Below are 6041 nucleotides of genomic sequence, written 5' to 3' on the forward strand. Positions count from 1 at the left end.
CTCATTTTCCTGCCTCTCTTTCTAGCAACTACACTGGTGCACACACCCTGAACAACATCAGAAGAAATCTGCAGGACATCTTTTGACATCATCCACAATACAAAATCAATATAAATATGATAAAAATCATATTGTAACTGCAAAGGGAAAAGGGCATGCACTCAAAATAGCTTGAATCACTGGACAATATACATCTAGGATACATCTGACTTATCTATACTGGCAGATACACCTGATGTTTGATCCATCTGCTTTCTAGCACAGCTACCTCTCTCCATCAGGCATGGGAAAAAATCTTGCATCCCTCCAACTGCTGATAATGTTTATCAGGCAGAATAAGTGGCATCTAACACAAGGAAGAAACATTTTCAGTCTGGAAGGTGGCAGAGAGTAATAAGGCTTTGTAAAATACTATTGCCTAATCCTGTGTGCCATAAAATGGAGTGTAGAAACTTTTGAATTATGCAAGTGATTTGCCAAACAGTGAGGGGAATGAATAATCCTATTATTTCTGTTTTGAGCCCCAAATATGCAGACTCCCACCTGTTTTCACAATGATTGGCAAGCCCTCAGATGACTAGACTATTCACAGTGACTACTACTATCTTAGCTAGGTATAGCTGAACTCTTGGCAGGGAGAAAGGACAACATTGCACTTATGTAAATTCTCTGGCATGCAAAGAACTCAGCAGCTATGGTAGACACGGCTGTGTTGGACCCCTTTCTTTGGAGAAGTGTTAACAGCTTTCTGCTGAGGAGTTCATTCTTGCGCACCCTCCGTATCCCCTTTGGAGACTGAAGTATTCATGAATGTCTTCATCAGCCACAAGAGATTCAGGCTGTCAGACCCTGTAATGGCATGCTTTGGTGCAGCGAGAGGGAAGACTGATGTTCTCAGATGTAATGCAAATGTTTTTAAAAAGTCTATTTAGCAGTATTGCAGAGCACAGGTCTCCATATTAATGATCACTCAAAGGAGTAACACCAAATTTGACACTTAACTAAAGTTTGACTAATTCAGTCACCCCAGCTGAACTGATGACTCCGCTTTTAAAGCAAACTGATTTTGAACAGATAGAAGCTGTTACAATAAGAAGCACTGAACTTGGCCATCCTGATGCCAGAGCTCAACTACTGGAAGCAATTCAGGAAAGCCTAGATGTGAGAATGGTCATTATGCCTTTATTTTTGAAACGGGAACAGTTTTTGAAAGTAATTGAAGAATAGCAATTACCTAAATCACTTAGGAAAAATATTTTACATAATATGAATAAAATATGAGGTATTAACTACCACTTGCTTAAATGTCAGCAAGTCACCAGTGGAGGATCCCAGGGGTTGATACTAGGGTCGATACTGTTTACCATCTCCGTTAACGATCTGGATGCTGGAACAAGGTGTATCCTCAGCAACTTTGCAGATGATATAAAACTATGAGGAGTGGCTGATGCACCAGATACTTGTGCTGCCATTCAGAGAGACCTGGATAGGCTGGAAAATTGGGCGTAGATGAATCTCACAAAGTAGAAACGCATTTGGGGAGGAACAACCCCATGCACCAGTACACAGTGGCAGCCAACCACCTGGGAAGCAGCTTTGCAGAAAAGGACCAGAGGATCGTGGTGGACAAGCTGAACATAAGCCAGCAATGTGTGCTTACAGCAAAGGCTGTATGGTATTCTGCATTAGGAGTGTTGCTAGCAGGTTGAGGGAGGTGACCCTTCTCCGCTACTCAGCACTGGCGAGGCCACACCTGGAGTGCTGGGTGCAGTTCTGGGCTCCCCAGCACAGGAAAGTTGCGGACCTATGAGAATAAATCCAGTGCAGGGCCACAACGATGCTTAAAAGGACTGGAGCATCTTTCATCTTGTGGAAAGGCTGAGAGGCTGAAAGGCTTATAAATATCTGATAAGGGGGAATGAAGAGGGAGCCAGACTCTTCACTTCTCAGCAGTGCCCAGTGACAGAACAAGAGGCAATGGGCACAAACTAAAAACCCCAGGAAATTCTGAACATGAGAAAATGTTTCGACTGTGAGGGTGGTCAAACACTGGAACAGATTGCCCAGAGAAGCTGTGGAGTGTCCGTCTGTGGAGATACTTAAAACTGGACTGGACATGGTCTTGGGCAACCTGCTCTAGTACAGGGGATTGGACTGTTTCATCTTGAGGTCTCTTCCAACCTAAATGATCCTGTGATTCTGTGAAATAGAAAAGTAAATCTATCAGACTTTCATAGCTCTGTGGATTTATTCTCCAGCCTATTAGAACACAAAGCCTTTCTTCTGGTTAAAAAAACTATTTTATCAAACTAGCAAGATCACTGAGGATACCGGATTTCTAACAGTACTGAGATGACCAACTCATATTTGGCTTGCTCATTTTCACTTACGTTCAGGAAGAAATCCATTACACACTTGCAAGAACTCTGGCCTTAATTCAGAATACCTAATGCTGCAGTCTTAAGAACCCTCAACTTACATCAAAAAAATAACATAGATAACAGAGTCTCATTAACTCCTCATAATGCATACACTCTAGTGGTCTGACTAGTTCTATTAAGAAGGGAGGTGGCTAGTGAGAATGGGATCTTTTCCATTACCACATACTTGCATGCAGTCCTTAATATTACCATTACACCACTGTGTATAAAACAAACTGCCTGTGCAGCTTGGTTTATAATCCAGGCTTCATACTGATGCTCACAGGCCATGTAAATATTTGTTATCTAGCTAGCCTCACTGAAAGCTCCATGCAGGTATGTTCTTATGAGATTGGCCTTATAGCTTTGAATTTCACTGCACTGCTACAGACTTTGCTGTACCTTGCCTGTTGCCACTGTGCAAATGGATACTTCCTCTTCTTACTGAAAGATGGGCTAATGCACCTATGGCATGATGGGGGAAAAGAAGAGGGGAGCTCACAAAAGATGAAGTTAGAAAATATTACAAGGAAAAATACTGGCTTCATTTGCCTAAAAAAAAAACCCTAACCAAGCCAAAAAACCAAAGTACCAACCCCGTTGCCCCAAACAAAAAAACAACCCCACCCCACAAACCCCACAGCAGAATATGTTATTCCTTACCTGTACTCTTGATGCTGAATTAGATGCAGAAGTTATTTATATGCACTGCTCTACCTCCTCTAAGATACTCAGCCAACATTGTAAAAGCATTAAAAGACATATTATGGTCACATGAAAGAAAGAACAAGCTTAAACCATATGTTTCTGCCAATATCAATTGCAAGAAATTACAGGAACATTCATGTTCCTGTATTGGATAATTAATCTTAAAGTTAACAATTACATTCTGATGTTCCAAGAACAGGCTGGCCATAGTCTATAGTTCCTGGTTATTCACCAAACAACTCCTTTGTATGTGTTAAGAAAGCATTAAAATATATTTTTCAAGAAAATTCAGGTCATGTTGCAATACAGTAGCTACAAAACATTTATTTTTTTTAAATAAAAACATTTAAATCATCAGGTTTTGTAAAACAGTACATCAAGTGTTTATCTTAATCTTTGTAGTGTAAGCACCTTCAGTTTTATGCTAAAACAATTAACATAATTTATTATTTGGTCAGGCTATTAACCTATATTGAAATAAATACACTTTTAACCAGGGCAGATCACTTAATGCATACCAGATTACCATACCTTTATAGAAAGGTGACAAGTGAAATACAGACTGTGAAACCATGATTGCAATAATTTTTTTCTTTTTCACTTTTTAATTTCAGTGAGGACTGGCCTATAATTTTAAACTATAAAAACAATGATAAAGCACTATAGACTATAGCTTAAAAAAAACCTGCATCACATAAGAGAAATATTTGAGGCAGCTTACCTAAATCGTCTCAGAATAAGAGGTGGAATACAAACTCCTAAATTAGTTACAACATGCTGGGCTGGTCATATCATATGTCCCACTCTTATGGGAAATTAACCACTGAACAGGAAGATAAATCTTTGTTTAATTACAAGAGAGATAAGCCACTGATAAGTGAAAACAATATAGTTCACAAAGGGCTTTTTTACGCTGATACTATTGACTACAAAGCATAGGGTGCAAAATTCAACATTTAAGCTTATATAAAACTTAAAAGTACAGAACAAAACTTAACAGAAGTTTACAAGTCAAAATACTTCAGCACCTGAGATTTTCCTGTAGAAAGCCAAACACAGATACTTTCTTCAGAAACATGTAATACAGTCAACTCCTTTTCTCTCAGTATTACACAGGAATAATCGATCAAGAAAGAGTCGAAATATACATAAGGCTCCAAAATTCTAATCAAGCCTTGAAGATAAATCTGCTGTCAAGCTATACTTTACATTTGATCCACGTGCATTACCTAATTGACTTTATTTTATGAGAACAGTTTGTATTAAAACTGGAATAGACTTCATCTATTAAAGTTGTCTGATGAAATTAAAGTTTAAAGAAAAGACAAAAACCAGTATGCATCTTGAATCATGTTGACAAAGAACTAAGAATACTGAAATAGAAACAGGTTTAAGCAAAACATAATAATTTAATAATCTGTTATGCCACCATTTAGTTTTACAGACAACTAGTGGTTATGTCTTTACTTTTGGTAAACCAATACTTTAAGGAAATCCTTTTCTGTTTTCACTTTGAGAGCTGGGAAGTTGCATTTTCCGTGTTCTGCTCTGCGTAATTAAGACTTCATGATTTTGTAGGTATAATTATTTGTTATCCTCAAGATAGCCACCATACTGCATACCAGTCTTAGAACAGAAACTTTCTTTTTTAATCCCTCGGTTTTGAGGCTTTAAGCAATTGTGTATTCTATTTAACAACTGAACTCCCAGACGCCAGAGCAAAGGAGAAGAAAACATTTAAAACAAAGGACTCAGCAAAACAGTGTTCTGATGGGAACAGTTTTATTCTAACATTATCTAATTTTATTTATGAAGACTATTTAAATGTCAAATGATATGTAAAATTAAGACTTCAAATACTGGAATATGAGGGACGTTCCTTTAATTCTAGAAATACTTTCATCAGGGAAAGTATACTGTATGTTTGGTTTTATTCAATCACTCGGTGATACTGCAAAAAATTAAACTATTAGTGTTATCAAGGTTAAATGTTCCTCCCCCACAATTAACTACTTGGAATTTTCTGGAACCTTTTTATCACTGAAAACCAGTCAAGCATATCCGTTTCTGTCCTTTAATTCCGAAATATGAACAACTGGGCACTCAGTAGCAACTTTAGGAAGAAAAGCTGTAGAGATTATACTGAAAGACTGAATAATAAATTATTGCAGTTTTAAAATTTGAGTGCAGTAAAATGCACCATTGGCTCACTTAAAACCAAAACCAATCATCCTTAAAACCCATCATCTTTCCTCATGAAGGTGCAGCAGAGTTTAAAAAAACAAGGGGGGCAAACCCCTCCACCACAAACAGAAAATCCCAAACCAAGAATATTGTTTTCAGTGCAAACACAGTAGTCATCAAAAGGTTAAGAGCACAAATATTTACGTTCCAGTGTATCCTTACCTACAAGGAATGTTGTTTCACATTATAAAGTATGTCAAATACCTTTAATCCAATAGCAATAATAAAGTTTACCCTCTCAGATCAATATGGTGGCAAGCAGCGTAACTCTCTGGAGAAACTAATGCACACAGTTGAAAGTTCTCACAAAAACCAAGGACAAAGACTGCAAATTCAGCTGCTGGTCCTTAACCAACTTCAGTATCAAATGCCAAAAAGTAACCAGCTACTTAATGAAGAGTGAACGGAGCCTCCTGCACCAGTACCTTAAATCCTCTGCCCCCCTCCCTAATTCTACAGGTCATGGAGGCAAGCTGCAAACAACCGCTTCTTAGGTGAAACTCTTCTTGATGGAACACCATGTAACTGTATGTCATTCATTTTTTCAATGTACAAAAGTTAGATTTCTAGCAAAACCCTTCAAACCTAAAGAGAACTACCGTGACACTGCAGAGGGAGGTGGGCATATTATTTCAGTCATTCAAAATATGCTTATGAAGTTCACCTAGA

Source organism: Phaethon lepturus, unplaced genomic scaffold (genome assembly GCF_000687285.1).
Source record: "Phaethon lepturus isolate BGI_N335 unplaced genomic scaffold, ASM68728v1 scaffold3794, whole genome shotgun sequence".
Taxonomy (NCBI): domain Eukaryota; kingdom Metazoa; phylum Chordata; class Aves; order Phaethontiformes; family Phaethontidae; genus Phaethon; species Phaethon lepturus.